Consider the following 17363-nt stretch of genomic DNA (forward strand, 5'->3'; position numbering starts at 1 on the left):
TCAACCATAACACGTTGTCACTTCAAAACACACTTGTCTCCGCTGGAAAAGTGAGAAAGTAAGGTTAATATTGCAAAGAAACCAAAGTTAGCTGCATGAATCACTAGGTTGTAAGTTGATTACTTGCATACAACATTTTGTGTCACACTTTCAAATGAGATAGAGGGAAAGAGGGAGGCCCTCCCAAGGTATTTATATCCAAGAAGTGCATATAGGAAGCCCTCAAAAATTTAGCAGCTCTGAACCCCAAAGCTATTTTTTAATTATTTAAAAAGTTTTTTAAAATTAATATCTTAATTTAAAATAAATCTTTATTTGTTTTCTGAGCATTTTGTTTTTCAAATTAAATACTTGGGTCTCATTGTCTTTTTTTTCTCCTTTTTCTTTTTTGTGCATAGGTAAGGTTTGGGAACTTTTTGAAAATTGGAAGTACAGAAGTTCATGAAAGCTCTTGGTTCCAGTAGCCCTGGCTTTGTAGTCAGTACTAAATAACAGGAGAATTCAAGCAAAATTGCAAAAATTCACAATGCAAATTCTAACCTGAACTGGCTGGCCTTGTCAGTCCCAGTAAAGTTGGAAATCAGTCTTTGATTTGTACTATTTTAAACACATCTCCATACTCTACATGCAGACTTGGTTAAAATAGAATTTAAAATGTTTGTATCTGGACTGCATCAGCTTGTCCTGCTCAGAATTCTGCAATTAAAAAAATGTCCTTTATCAACAGGCAATTATACCAAAGCCTGTGGGTCAAGAAAGGGCAGAACGTGTGATTAGAGGAACATGCTGAGGAGTGAGTACTGCTTAGGCACAGACTTGTGTTGCAGAAATGATGAAGCTCCTTAAATAATCATAGAACCTGTGTCAGAAAGATTTAATGCTCTGTGTAATTTGCAGAACATACTGGCAGCTTTCCAAGGAGAATAGTTGTCTAGTAAGTCAGAGTAAGAACTGTGGAACTGATCTTGATATTATGTGTGAATGAGCTCTCAGATGCTTATGATGTCGCACTGAAATGTCAAACTTGGTGCTCTAACCTCAAGACATTCCTTTTCCTGTCTGTCTAAAATGTGGGGGGAAAAGTAGTAATAAAATTGCCAGTTTAAGCGCTGCTGATAACTGCAGCTTTGGGATTTTCTTGACACTTAAGCAAAGCAAACAAGAAAACTTCTTACATTTTTTTTTTTTTGGCTGCATGTTTGATATGATAGAAATGCAGTCATTTATTTGAAGGCATATTAGTTAACCATACTGTAACCAGAAATTACACCATGGGCTGGAGTGACAGATGCTGTTTCACTGAGATTAAGTGGCTGAAGAAAAGCCATTTCACTTTTCAATCAGCTGCGAGGGTTTGACACCATTATTAGCCTCTGCTCTAAGTAGCATTGAAAGGGCTTTTTATAAGTGATAAGCTAATCAGCTTCGGTGGAAAAAGAAGGGATGGCTTCATTCTTTCTGTTACTAGCACAGAACTTCAGGCACTTAATAAAATAAGAAGAACAGTATGTTTAAATCAACTGGCAAGAGTTTAATCTGACCAAAATTTCCATGTGGTACCTTTAGACATTGTTTAAATGTATCCTGGGTTAGGAAAATCTGGGTAAAATTACCGGAAAGTGCTAAGTAGTAGGCTTGATTGTGCCTAGGTGGAACAGGAAACTATAAACAAGCTGTATGAAATATAAAAATTGTCACATTAGGGTTAGGATTAGATTCCAGGAGCATAACTCTTGACTGTCTTTGTATATGAGATTTAGAGGGGGCTGCATATTCTGGATTTAAAGCTAGGGTTCATTTCAGCTGGAATGAAGGAGCATTGGGGTTTTGTGAGTTTGTAATTTGTGCTGATGTTTCAGTTTATAAAGGACATGGGCAAGAGTGATCATTTTAAATGCCTATCACCCATTTGGAGGAGCCTGGATAAATTTGTGAGAGTTACACAGAGGAAGCTAGACACATCTTTGTATATGTTGTGTTTAATGGGCGTATTCACCACTCAACACTAAAGCCTATCTTTCTTGGAAGGTAATAATATTGATTGAGACTCTGCCAGAGCTAGACAATGCTGTGTTACAACTTAAACTGGTAAAATACCCTGTTGGCCCTTTAGGACACAACCGTGGCCCTCTGACTGGAGAGCTAGAAGCTCAGGGTCAGACTTGAAATGGTAGTGGCAGACTTTAAATGTTAAACATTCCCAGGTCTGTAGAGGCAAGGTACTGAAAAGCTTCAAGCCACCACTGGACATGTGGTCACCAGATTCACCATGAAAAAAGATAGCATATAAAGGTTTTACTCAGTACAGTAAACTAATGATTTAAAGGAGTGCAACCTCTGTGTGAAATGGAAATGTACAGTTTGAAATGTGCTGAATCTTACATAATGACCAAGACAGAAAAGGACAGGGACCTTTAGTTGAAGACAGATACTCAGATGTAATTCTGAGAAATAATCTAATTCAGAAGAAAGGGTAGTGTGTCTTAAAATTCTTCTAAAAGGAAGGGCCCCAGTGGTTTGCTTTTAAAACACTGTTCTCATTAGAAATTCTTTTCTCATTGTCCTGTAGCGCTGCAGTGGCAGAATGCGGGTTTTCTAAAGCGAACTTCATATGATCAAAACAACCTCACGTACATACATGCAGTAAACCACACTCTTTTGGCTTAATAGGACCGGGAGCAAAACATATTTGTGGTCACAATCACAATCAACGCTTCATTGGCAATAGCAGGCAATAGTAGTAGAAAACAAAAACAGCATTATTCTGTATGATCTAGATATCAAACCAGACGGGTACCATCCACAGTATTATTTAAATAGTTTCTCTTCTGACTCATATTTGCAGACTGGTCGTGGCATTGGCATTTTAATTCATATTAAATCAGGACAAGACTAAACATATAAGCCAATGAGAGTCAGACACACTAAAACAATTAGAATAAACAGGGGAAACTTTGGCATGGCAATTGAAAACAGCAGAAGCATAGAACAAAATGTAAGATGGAAAAACAGTCTTTGGATAGTCACAACAACAACAGTCTTTCAGTTTAACTCAAGAGAATGACACCACAGTCCAAATAGTGGAAAACTGCATTTTTTAGAATTTTCAGGATTTCAAGCTTTTAGTTTTCTGTGGACCTCTTTCCTCTCATCACATTTCTTCACTCCCTTTAGAGAGTAGAACTAAAAGTTCTGCTTCCAGCCCCTGCTGTAACAACCACTGTTAATAATCACTGCAAGTACTAAACTGACTGTAAGCATTCCGCAAGGCAGAAAGGCAAGGCAGAGAAAGCACTGAGCTCCATACAGAGTAGTGTGTTGCTGATCTGCAGTGACAAAGGTGACAAATGCACATTGGTATGAACATCCCAAACACATCAAATCCTCTTTGCTAATGGAGCACAACCTCTGCTTGGGCCCAATGGCAAAGGTACCTCGTTAGTGAGAGTGTGTGTCTTCCTTTTTAAGTCTCTAGTGGTGATTATTGTCTGCTGAAGTGCTGAAGTAAATGGCTCATTGGCACATTGGAAATGTCCACAATCCAAAACTATGTCTGTATTTTCTTTTTCAGAAGTGCAGTATTTGGAACAATAATTGCAACTTTTTTTGGTGGGAATGTGAAAAAGGAATTTTCTTGCATTTCTTTGGAGTGATCAGAGGAAATCTCGCATGTGACTTCATTTTCTTCTTTGCTTTGTTTCCAGATCTCACACATGTTCTCCTTTCCATCATTTCTCTTGTTTGTCACCAACTTTTAATGGTTTTGCCTTGTTTTGATTTTTTTTTTTGCTCTTCAGTTTCTCCTAGCAGTGAAGTGTTCTAAAATCCTTCAGATCCATTTCATTTGTGTTTTTGTTTTTATCTGTAATGCTTCCCCTGCAGCAGCCACTCCTCATTCTAGTCAATCTGCCATTGCCAGCAGCATGGGAAAGCACAACTGTGAAGGAATACAAGCTTAGTCCAGTTGAGGAAATTAATCTTTGGATCCAATGAAAGACATCAAGGCATGAGAGAATGTGTCATCTGTGAATTGTTTCGTTTATGTAATAGTGAAAAATCTGGGCTTGATTTCAGACCCAGTGCTGTCTGCCCCTTGTCTTCTTCTCTGACCTAGCAAAATTTGGGTGCATTTTAAATGCCGGATGCACAGGCTTAGCATTTTGTTTTTCTGCTCTGATTTTAGAGAACCTAACTGTTCAGAAAAACTCATGTTTGCCTTCTTTTGTGTGACAAGAAGAAAGCTGTGTCTTGGGGGCCCAAAAAAAAAGGGGAGGATAAAATCAAGTTGATGAAATCTTCAGTAATGGCATTCGGTAAGAAAATTGTCATCTGTGCATATACTGCTTTTGAGTATCTCTACTGGCCCAAACACTGGGGATATAGGGCCTGATCCAAGGTCATTCATATCAAAAGAAACTTTTCTCTGCTGCAAATTGAAATTAAATTGTCATCCTTCAGCAAAATCTGAGTGATAGTTCATTTTAGGGTGAGACAATTTAATACTCTAGCACGTTAAAGGCATTCGGTGTTATACCCCAGACTTGAAAAGTTTCCAACAAAGTTCCTCTAGCAAAAAATGACAAAATATTGAAGAGGGAAAAAGGAGGGAAAATGTCTGCTTGGGTGCTTCTTAAATTAACACAAAATAACTAGGGCAAGGCCACCAGGGGCTTTTTTAAACTCATTACAAGGGCTGCATTTGCAACTAAGGTTATGAACCCCAAGCAAGAGACAGTGCGCCATTGATCCCAGCTGGCACCTTCTGAAAGAAACTGTTGTTTGTGCCACAGAGGATGCTGTGGGCCCTCTCTGAGAAGGACTGGTGGTGCTAGAACACCTGCTCTGCCCTTGTCTTTGGCTCTTATCCACGAAAACACGTTTTTTCCTCCCCTTCCTAAATGGAAATGTGTACGTTTTAGAAGTCTTGGGAAATATGAATGTGAAAGTGGTCACACAATGTCTTTTAAGTTAAGCACAACAAAAGTGTTGCTTTCTGGATTCTATTTAATTGAATGTCCCTGCCCTTTCATTTGGTATCTTTGTTTTGTCTCCTATGCTACTCTGTACTGTAATTAGGCACTGTTTTTACTCCCAGAGGCAACTCCATTTCAGCAATAACTGATATGCCTCTTGTTTTTTAGATTTGTTTATCTTGAGTTTTAATAGTATGTATTTAGTAGTGCTTTTGAGCTAAAAAATGATGCCCCGTGTGGTACTACAGTCAAGCCTGTACTACATGAATCCCAGTCACCAAGAACAGCACTATTTGCCCTACTGTGCATTGGGAAAACATTTTGCAATTTGAGGACAGAAAGAAGGGCAGTTTGCTTTGTAAAAAGATAGGAATAAGTAAAGAGAATTGGAGTAAAGTATTAAAAGGGGCAAAATTTATAGGAATGACCAAAGTTTTTACTGCAGGAAGTGTAAAGAGTCTACCTAAAGAGTTGAAATTGAGATAAAAAGCAGGGAAACTACAGTCCTAACAGTGACATGTCCCCAGTTGTCCAAAGGCCCCTTGCTTTTCTGCATCTCTTTCTGTCAGCTCTATCTGCTTGCTTTCTGCAATTTTCTCGCATAGCTGCATGGCAAAATTCAGGGAAAAGCTCTGTTCTAGTCCTGCTGTCTTCTCCCAGCAGCAGTATTTTGGAAGATACGGTGCCGAGAGGGTCCTCTGTTACCTCCTCCTTCCCATGAATGAGTTCCCAGCTGTCTGCTTCTTTTCCTACCAGCTGCAGTGTCTGGTCTGCTTAAGTTTGTAAATTGCTTTGAGATCCTTCAAGATAAAAGGTTCTTCTTAAGTGAGATCATTATCGCCTTGTACATTTCTCCACTCCCTTTTCTCAGTTCAAGCTTCTTTTCTCGACTTGGGGTCCAGCACAGTACTCGACCTTCCTAACTCATGGCAAAACAAAGCTTACACACAAATTTCATCTTCCAATCCTTGAGTTGTTTGACTCCTCTTAGAGTACTTCAGAGCTGAAGGTTAAATATATGTATTTTCCTGAGCTGATGCCAAGATGCTTAGCACTTGCCACACTGAGATCGTAGTTCTGCATTTGCGTCTGACTTCATGTTATTTTGTGTGCTTCAAGAGACTGTGGAGTTCTCTTCCTCCCACTTCTGAAGTACTTACTCATTCTAGGAAGCATTCCAGCTCTCGTTGCTCTGAGATCCTACACTGGGTTCTCATAGCCATACTTTGTTCATGTTCTTGTGGTTAAACTGTATGCCTGTCAGGGCAGGGATTTGACTCCTCTGTGGTGTGGTGAACTTACAAGGGGGAACCCTGACAGGAGTTCAGAGGGCCCTCTGTTCAAAGGTTGATAGGTGGTAACACAGTGTTTGGCCAGGAGAACCTTATTGTCTCCATCTTCTATAGTTTAACTGGCTAGTAAGAGTTTTTCACTGTATGGTATCTGTGTGTTTATTCCCAATGTCATTCATATTCTAGTGAAATTTCCCTCTTTCCAATGAAAGTGAGGTAATCTTAAACCTGTGTTTATGATATTGCTGTCATTTCCATGGCAGTAGACTATGATATCATCAGTGGAGGATTATGCCTTTCCTATGTGTGTTAGCAATTAAAAATTATGGTTTGTGAGATAAAACTACTATTTACCAAGCTTTTAGCTTTAGTCCATATGAGACTGGGAAACTATTGCTTAATCCTCTAGAGAGTTCACTTGGGTAATGGAGTAAATGAATCTAGAAACATTTTGATCCCAGCAGGTGATACATTTTTGGGGTATATTTTCCTAATGAAAGAAGAAAATCAGCTACTCCATCTTGTGTTCTCTTGCCTGGCCAGGAACACTTGTCTAAAACCCAGTGACACTCCTTACAGTTTTGTTATTCAGAGCTACTCAATTGTTTGACTTAAAGATTCACAATTTTCTGCTTTCACTAGAATGTCATTTTTCACCTTTGGAGGTCAGTAAGCTATTAGACACTACCCACAAAAGTAAAACAATGTGATCATCAGTCTTTTCATCTTTTTAGTGGGTGCCCTATTTGCCAGCTGTCAGTAGCTGAATGTCTTTGTTGAACCTTCCTGAGAGTGTACATGCTTTCTCATGGACTGGTGACAGGAGAGGCCAGTTTCAACACCATCATGGCAAAAGAAAATTCATCCATTTAAAACGCAGAGTCCAGTGTTAGAACAGTTGCTAACGTTGCAAGATGAGAGTGGTGGACTCAAAATATTATTTATTTCATCCCTTCAAATACTTAAGAATTTTTAAGCCAAGGAAGTAGACTTTCCTAAAAAAGAGTGTGAAAAGAAAGGGAAAAGACATTAGATGAACGCTTGTAGAGAATGGACATCATCAGTCTGGGTATTGCAACATGAGACAAAATTAATAGTAATTTTTTGGTGATGTAGTTTCATTTCAGAAACACACTGCTTCTCTGCGTATTTCAGCCTATTTTCCCACCTAACACAAGTGAACTCTCATAAAATATCTCTTTCAGTGATCTGGGTATGACCATTTGGAAAAAAAATGCCAAAATGGTGTGCCCTAAGTAAATACAAACTTGTTCAGTCACACAGAAGGTCTAGGATGTGAAAGGATTCTTCCTGAAATTGTTACCATATGAGTGACTACAGCAGAAAGAAATTCCTTGTCCCGTTGTTGTTCACTGAAATGGAACCAGGCTGGAATAAAAAGATAGACAAAATTATTGTATGTATTTTTTGGAGGCTAAAATTACTAATGCCATAACAGACCTGGCTCTTATTTGCCGCCTATAGAGTCAGATGATGTTACAGCAACCTCCTGGCCATGCATCTTCCCCATCATTCTGCATTCCTTCTGAGGCTTCATCTGTCTGTGGAAAACCCAGAGTTGATACCTCTGTTGGAAGAAAGTGAAATGTCAGGAAGTAAAATGATTGTGATTGGTGAAGAGAATGTTGGGATGAAAGCTTATTTACCAATTGTCCAATATCACGGCAAGAAGGGGTTTTTGTTAATTTGTGCTACAAAAAGAGGTAATTTTATCTCAGTAATGCTCTGTAACATATGGCTGTTGCTTCACATCATAACATCTCACGTTACAGAGAGCACAACTATTGCCTTTTGCTCTCTGTAGGGCTGTTAGCAGCTGAGCAGTTCCAAGTAAATAGCATGCAGAGCATCAGTACACTGGGCACTAGCAGTGTCAGTACTGCAGGGTATTCCTTGGGCTTCTGCTATATCCCATGATACGCATTGAATATTATGTTGTGTTATGAAAGTATCTATAATTTCTAGCCCCAATGAATACTTTTTCCATATAGTTCCACAGATTTTTAATGGTTTTGTTATTGTCCTACTATTACTGGAACATGGTTTTGACCATTTAAATAAAATGTTTCTTGCCTTTTCAGTCTGGAGGTGCCTGACATGCAAGATTCACAGCAGTCAAATGGGAAGATGTCTAAAGGAACTCCTTTGAAAATATTTGTCACAATAGGCAGGTGTTTGGCACTAGATTTTAACACCCAACACCAAGAATATTATATTTTCTCCCCCTTTGTGAAACACAGAATGGTGTGATTAATATTTCATTCTGTCTTGTTAATGAATTACTTGCTGGCTGTGCTGTTAAAGGAAATAACCATTTTCCTAGATGCATTTCTAGATTTAAGTATCTTTGGGTGAATTTTAGTACTCCTGACAGTAAAGAGCTGCTGGCACAAATCAAAACCTGCAGTAAAAATCATACAGAGTCGATGGTAACAAATTTGTGTAAAAACACTCTGGGCAGGCATATATATTATGTTGCCTCTAGGAGCTGTCTGAGCTGTTCTTTCCATAGGAACTTACCAGTAAGGTTTTGTTTGCTTGTTTTATATGGCTCCAGTCGTTAGCTCCTATATCAAGCTGCAGTAAGTTATTTGATGCTGACATCCAGGTTCCCTTGAGGATCCTTGTATCATATACTTCGAACCAGAAGAAAATACAAAATTACTTTTCGCTAGTATGTTGCCGAAGTGGGTGCAGCTTTGTAGAACACGTTGATCTTTGTGACAACTAATTATAAAATAAGAAGGTGGTAATGTTCCCAAATATATCGATGTGCTCTCTTCTGTATTTTATTCTTTCTTCTTTCCATTTCTGAATTTAGTCCTTTTTCCTCCTTTTTCTCCTGTGTGACATCAATAGCATGTCATTGTTGAACCATGAAATTTCCCCTAATTTGTTTTCACCTCTTCTTGATGTCCTTGTACATCGTGTTCTCACAGTGCACTTCTCTTCTGTATTGCTCTTTCCCTCTCATCTTTCAAAAATAACTTTTACGTCCAAAGTATCATAACTCTCTTTCGTCAATTTATTCCATCCATCACTTGCTATATTTCCTGTGTTCTTTCAGATCTCTATTTATACAAAATGTATAAACCTTGATAGTATAAACAGCAGAAAGAAAAAACATTGGTCAGAGCTGAAAATAAAGGATAAGCAGATCAAGTTCAGGACTTGTGGGAAAACTGGCATTTTTTATATTCTCAGCAGCAATGAGATTGAATATTCATTCCTTCTTCTAATTGTCTGATCCTGTTAGTATTATTCAATAATTTTTAAAATTAATTTTCATTTTCCTTTTTCCCAGAAAGGACCAAGTGAAAAATGCCCATTTGGAAAAAAAAGTAGCTGGTGATTTTGCTGGAACTCATACTACTCCATACAGAGACAGCAAAAATGTGCAGATTTTTCTTCAGTTTTTTTTCCCTGTTGCTCATTAAATTCTGTGCTTAAATGGAGACACAGGAGTTGACTGTTGGTAGGCATTAGAAGCTAGGGTTATACAGAATTACACTTTTCCTTCTGATATTTAGGGATCTACCTCTCCCAAAAGAGCTTAAATTGTGAAAATGGCAAAGGGACTTATCTGGAGGGGATTCCTACCTGTCACAGCAGAGTTAACCTTGGCCAGTGAAGCCCACGCACACTCCCCCCACACCCTGCACATTCTCATCTTTGCCCCACAAGCCTTAATGTTACTGTAATCCCAGATTTTAGTTGGTGCCTTATAATTAGATGGAACTTCAGAGAACACTTTCTTTTATCAGTGAATCAACAGTAAGATAGTTTCAAAGTAAAAACTTGACTAAAAATTTGTCCTGAAGTGGCTGGACAGTTAAACTTGATGATGGTTGTAGGTCCCTTCCAACTGAACTATTCTATTCTATTCTATTCTATTCTATTCTATTCTATTCTATTCTATTCTATTCTATTCTATTCCCATATAATAAATATACATGTATTTAAATCTATTTATTGCTTTCATTATTTATAATACATTGAATAAATGTATGTAAACAATGTCTCGGTTTGGTTATACTTTTCATTCATGACCCATATGGATTCAGCATGAAGCACTGCACATACAAACTTGATAAAAAATATCATGTTTCTCAAAATTACTGTCCTGGCTATAAGCTTTTAGAACATCTTATTGAAGAAAATTATTAGTACTTGGACCACACTGTACTTTGTCTTGATGACTCTGTACTCTGAAAACACATCTATGATGTTGCTTGTAATATTATAGTTTATAAAACACAATATGCTCGTGTGCAAAATGCTAATACTTAATGGCGTGTGGGGGTTATTTTTATTTTTTACCTGAAAAAGACTGACAGCAAGATTTTGTATGGCAGGTGCCCAGTTTCTGTATGTATAGTAAAGTATAAGTACCATGCTTTATCAGTATCAGATATCAGTAAATATCAGAATAAAAAAATAGTACCAATTTCTTTGTTGTTTTACCAGTATATAGAAAATCATGATGACAAGAACAAGGACCATGTGGCCTGTCCAACCAACCATGTTATTTCCACTTTGTTCACTGTTGTCTGATACATCCTTTTTTTAAGAGGTATAGAAAAAAGGTTAATGTTCATATGTCTTGTTTATCTTAATTTGTCTTTGGGCACGTAAAGATCACTCTTTGCTTGGGTTGCAGTTGTTTTGTTTTGTATTGTTTTTTTCTGCTTCAGCACTGGTATTTCATCATGATACAATGTTCTGTTCAGCACAGGAACTGTAGGCAGCCTGCTTCAGTTCTGCGTGAGCACAGCCTGTTTCAGAGACAGTCTATTCTAACATTACTGTCAGATTGCATTGAAAATAATTATGTAACTGCCATTCCAAAAATAATGTAATCGAGAGACATCAATGAAGAACAACGTGGGAGGCAAATAAAGCTAGAGAGTAGCAATTCTGAAAATTTCCACAATCTTTCTTAAATACAAAACAGATGTTTGGTAAGAATGATGGAATGTTTGCTGGGACTTAAATATCTGGAGATAGATTTATTTGAGTTTTAAGTCTCTTTAGAGCTTCAGTTTCAGAATTAAACATTCCAAACATTATGAACTCATCAATGTTGTTCCACCTTTTCCTTAGATTTAAATGCTAGTATTGTGAGGAAACATTACAGGTTTGTTGTTCCATGAGAAAGCTTTTTGGTAATTAGTAAAAAAAATAATTTATTTGTGTTGAAGTTTTCATATTCATAACATAATTTAGGAAATTGATGTCTTAGTAATACCATCATTTCACTGAAATGCAGTACAGTGTACTACCATAAATGCTTCAGGGTGTTCATCTGGATGCCTTTCTATTTGCTTCAGCTTTTAATATCTAGGAGGGTAGAATCTGATTCTGCACAAAGGGTCAACAAAATTATTCATTGAAGCTCTTGAAGAACTGTGGACAGCTGTTCTCATTCTATTTGTTACAAGTTTTGGTCTTTTTCAATTGAAGCTGTGATTGTACATATAAGAAGATACAACTCTTGTGGCCCTCCTACGTGTAGTCATAGCCATTCATTTAATTTTCTCCCTTGCTAGAGATTTTCTACAGTTGTGCCACTTCAGCTGTTTACCCACTCAGTAATGAGATCTATAAACCAGTTTGTCTATTTATATATATCTATATATCTATTAATGTGCTTATATAAACAGTTTGTATATTTATCTGTTGTTTATATATATTTCTGTTTCATGAAATACGTATTTTCCCTGATGGCAAAACTCATTGAAAAGATTCCTGCGGCTTTGCACCAGTTTATCATTCACTTGTTTGTGTTGTGGTGATAAATGTTTTTTGATGTAAAATCAAACAGATTTAAAAAAAAACGTTCTGAATGGATGATGGTGTAAAGCTTTTGCATCTCACTGTGCTGCAGGGGGACTCCTCTGTAAGTGTCAATTATTGTGCCTGAGACCAGCTTGGGTAGTGCTTCTATAGTGCTCATCACTGTGGGCTACAGAGAGAACTCAGACCATCAAACATCCAAGCAATAGGCAAGTGTTTGAATTGTCTGAAAAGTTTTGAGTTTTTTGAAAAAGAAAATCTTGTCATGTTCAGGAACATAGAAGGAAAAAAATACAGATTTGCTATGATTTTTAGGGTTTTGTCAGTCATTAAAGGGCTGAAGGAAGTCTACAAACCTAGAACCAGATTGCCTCATGCTTAAACCAAGGTCTAGTTAACTAAATTCCTGAGGTAATCTCTTTAGAAATCTTGGAAGTTTTTTACCTCCCAATAAGATATTTTAATGGATGATTAAAAAGGGTGAAAACATAGATGAGTCAAGAATATCAGATTTTGAAAAGAGTGTGGTCTTTTTGTCTCCATGTTATGGATACTTTCCCACAGCACATGTTCAGATCTTCAAAATGAAGCTAGACAAAACAGACCAAGGCTAGACCAAAATGTTAAGCCAGATCCAAAAGAGGTCTGAGACTTTTTCACCACAATGTTGTGTTATATTAGAGGCAAGAACTGTTCTCTCCTTTGTATTTGTTCAGTTGTGAGGATCATGAAAGGCCAGTAAATTGTATGTACTAGACAGTGGCTAGTTACACCTACTCTAATCTCACTGGGATTTTCCCCAATCTAGGGAATTCCCAGGTGTGGAGAAAGCAAGTTTTGTTCAGTGATTCAAAGAGAACAGAATCAAAGCTAAATTCTAGAGCCTTACATTATATTGCTTTTTATTAAGTCAGTTTTAAATTCAGTATTTCTCCTGCTATTTTCCTACCCCTGATCATCTTCACCTCTCTTCAGGAATTAAAGAAATCTGAATGTTTCTTTTGATACTATTTAAATAACAGTCATTTTAAGCATTTTTGGTGATATTTAATCTAATGTAGAAATTCTCTTCCCCTCTGAGTTGCCCAATGAGAATATTGTTGGGACTTTTTTAGAGAAAAATATTCACATGCTTTGCTATTTTCCTTTCTCATGCATGCCATTCTCTGCAAAGTACTGATACTCTCTGCTTTTCCATATATCTAATGAGCTAAGTATACTGTACTACTTAAGCAAACCTTAGCAACAGAGCACTAAGTGTTTTCAATGCAAAGTAGTTTCAAGTGGAAGTCCCAGCTTTGGCTCAGGGCAGTCTGGCTGTACTGCTGCCAGCAGAGGCTCTCCTGCTCCTCCCTTCACAGGCCCACCTTGGCTGCTGGATAATGAGATGGATGAATGCACTGATCCAAATGAAAATGACCCTTTGAACAAAAATGTTTTGAATTAGGAAGCTCTGTAAATAAAAGCAATAAAAGCAGTGCTAGAGAAATAGAGGGTAAATGCTGTGAGAAGAGGGCATGGTTTCACATCAGTTTAAGCTGACAGTAATAATACATCTTTTTAGTTTTCATGTGTTGAAAACAATGAACAAACAGTGGTTAGGTGTGAAGAATCAGAAGCAAACCATGATTCATTTCAGGATTAATTTATGCAAATTCTGCATAATATGATCTCTCCCTTTCCCCTTTTTCATACTTTCTATCTCTGTATGTGATTTAGTTATATGCTTAGAGGGGAACTTTTTGAGAAAACCCAGAATATCGGGAAAGGTGCCCTCATGACTCAATACATTGTGCTTTCACCTCTGATTCGGTGCTTCAACACTGTAGTAAAGAGTTCTGTTCTGGTTTTAATGTCATCCCTCAAAGGGATGTCTGTACTTAAATACAAATGCTAATCAGCACTAGCCTCTATGGGAACCTGTGGGACATGCTGGAAGAGAGGGTTGAAGTTACTGCAGATGTAGAATACTTATGTCTGTGCCTTTATTCATCCCAAACCTCTGAAACATAAGTGTATGTAAGATTCTTCATTTGTCACAAACAAATGTGGGCAGCATTCATTCCTGTGTGCTTTACATTTAAATATTGTTTTGTAAAAACTTGGTTGAAATTATGAGTGAGGATATTCCTTGCTTGTAATGTCCAAAGTAATTCAAGATGTTTCAGTCTGAACTTTCCTCTATAAACGTGATTCAGTTGTACCATGCACAATTTGCAAAACATGCAGTGATTTTATTTTACTTAGAATGTATTATGAGTTTTCAAGTTCAGTTTATGATTGTTCATAAGACATAAGAGCTCAGTATCCTTTGCACCATTTATCCTCTCAAAGATGAGCAGAATTTGTCATGTAAGCAAGGAGGAGTCTGTTGAATAGTAACTTAGTTTTTCAGGTCAGTGTTTTCCAATTACGTCAGAAGTTGTAAATGGCTTTGCAAAACATTTTATGTAACAATTCTGAATGCTCATGTGACTTTTTTCTAATTCACTTATTTAGCCTAGTTTTGGAGTAACATTAGCTGTTTCATCACTTTTAGGCTATTTTGGGTATTCTTTGTGACACCATGAATAAGCCAAGAATTTATAGGGTTTCTTAATCATACAGATTAGTCATCACTGCCTGCTCATAAAAGAAGCCTGAAATGCTCATTAAAATTGTCTGATGTGAATCAAAAGTTAGTATAGTTGCAGAATTAAATGATGAGAGAATACCATTATATTAGCAAAGAAACCTGTTTCAGGAATACTGGTTTCAGTGAAAGTTAAAGCTGCCTATATAGATCAGTATAGATGTCAGATCAGATCATATATATAGATTAGTATATATACACATTTGTTTCATATGGAAAATAAGAATGGGCTTCTGGAATGGAGAATTGGTCTGGAATGATTGGCAATCATGCCTAAAATGGAATATGATGGTTTGTTTGTAGAGAACTACAGGAAGTTGCTGTGTGTTCTTTCTTGGTCTGTTTTAGCTTATTTTAAAAATCGAGCGGTTATAAATCACACTTGCACTTGATCCTTTGCCCTTTGTCTTGTACCTTTCCATCAAAGCAATATAAAAGGTCATTTCCCTGTCTTCCACAAGCTGTTTGAACCCCACAGGCAGTTGTTATGCCATGCTACTTGAAACACTGAGACCGAAATTCTCATCTCACCAAGCCTGTTTTTTCACCAGTGAAATTATGATGCTTCCACTGGAGTTGCATGTTGATGCCAACATAAAAGAGAGAAGAATCATGTCATAGTGTGGCCACTGTTAAAACAACAATATTTATGGTTGAACATACTTGAATATGAACTCTGAGCAGTGCTATTAGGAGATGTGTGCTGGAATCACGAAAATTTATAATCTTTGCTTTAAAATATATTGACTTTTTATGGAAGCAAATTCTATTTAGAATAAGCTAGAATCTCTTAAAAAAAACCAGCCTAAGGAAGAAATATGAATTGAGAATTGATGCCATTTTCATACTGCAGAATTTAAATGAGAAGACAGTGGGAGCTGGTGGATTAAGCTGATCTCTCTTTTTGGTTTTGCCCCTGGCTTCTTGACTGATCCAAGGCATGAAAAGGCAAAATGCATTGACTAAGTTCTATACCTGCAAAACAGGAATAATTATGTTGTTCTGCTTTCTAAGGTGTAGTGAGATGTGTGGATGAAAAGAACTATACAAGAGCTGCTATTTGTTCTTATTACCAAGACTGGGTGATAATCCTTCCTTACTGAATGGTGCCTAATTTTAGAGGTGTATGTACCCTGGCAGTATCTGAAGAGGAGCTTCCTCAGCTGAGTCTTGTGGCCTTCATTCTGTGGTTCACAACTGTCTCTACTTTGCCTTCCAGTGGTGAAAATGGTGAGAAATTACAGATGTTACCATTAAGAAATATTATTTATGTATTACTATTAATCAATACTCTTTATTGTTGCACCTTTGTCCCTGAGAATGTAGAGTTACTCATTGTTGGAAACAATTTCCTGGATGCTGCTGTGGGCAGTTTTTAACTTCACTGTATTAGGAGCTTAGCTATCCTTTCCAGATATACACATATATATATATATATATATGTACAAGGTAATAAGTGTATTTTTAAAAAGCTTTTGTGTTTTTATTGAAAATGGTTTAATTGAAAAAGGTATAATTGAAAGTGGTTTAAACATTTCGCAACAAAATGTTCCTGGCTCTGAATCTCTGGAAATGAGTGCTGTGAGCTGTATGTGTGACTCTTCGGGGGTTTATCTGTGGCCACCCACACAAAAGAAACCTGGTGACTGTGTATGCTATCCTCAAATCTGGCATGCTGTGTTAGTGAGTGTCTCTGTTAGTGCGGCTGCATCCCTACCTGCATCTCTCTGGAAACTATAACTACTGATGAAACACAGACCTGTAACAACTTCTTCAAAGCCAAAATCTTAATTTCTGTGAGTCTGGGACTTGTTTGACTTTGCTAGTTTCATTTTAGGTTTTCTTGACTTTCTACTGATCCTAAACCTTTGGGCTGAAGAAATTGAAAGTTAGAGGGAGAAAAAAAAATGTTTGCTTTTTCCCGAGAATTTTTAGTAAATTAGACTGTGCTCTGTCATTAGTTCTGTAAGATTCTGCAGACACCCATATGCCCCAGAAGGTGCAGCATAAGCTCAAAAAGTAATATATACATTCTTCATATCCTTTCAAAAAACAATCTGTAGTGATTGCCTAATGCAGAAGCATAGAATCATAGAACATTCAGGGTTGAAAGGAACTTTAAAGATCATCCAGTCACAACCTCTTCTGCCATATTCAGGCACACTTCCTATTAGACCTGGGCCTTATCCAACCTGGCTTTGGACACTGTCAGGGCTGGGTCATCCACAACCTCCCTGGGCAACTTGTTCCAGTGTCTCACCACCCCCACAGTGAATAATTTCTTGTAATATCTAACTTTTTATTCTGAATTGGAAGGCTGGCAATTTTCAGAAAGTCACAGAATAGTTGAAGTTAGAAGGGACTACAGTGGATCATCTGTTCCAAGCTCCCTGCTCAAGCAGAGCCATCCTAGAGCATGTGGCACATTGCATCCAAGCAGTTCTTGAATATCTCCAGTAAGGGAGACCTTCTGGGCTCAGTCACCCACGCAGTAAAGAAGTTCTTCCTCATGTTCAGGTGGGAACTTTCTGGGCATCAGTTTCTGCCCATCACCTCCTGTCCTATTGCTCAGCAGCACTGAGCAGAGCCTGGCTCCATCCTCCTGGCACCCCCCTTCAGATACTGACAGACTTTGAAGAGGTTCACTCT

General features: G+C 37.5%; 1 protein-coding gene across 1 annotated transcript in view; it reads left to right on the forward strand.

The window, feature by feature from the left end:
* RBKS (ribokinase) overlaps positions 1 to 17363 on the forward strand; it is a 72973-nt gene that overhangs the window by 882 nt on the left and 54728 nt on the right. The window lies entirely within an intron of this gene.

Source organism: Camarhynchus parvulus, chromosome 3 (assembly GCF_901933205.1).
Source record: "Camarhynchus parvulus chromosome 3, STF_HiC, whole genome shotgun sequence".
NCBI classification, from domain to species: Eukaryota; Metazoa; Chordata; class Aves; order Passeriformes; family Thraupidae; genus Camarhynchus; species Camarhynchus parvulus.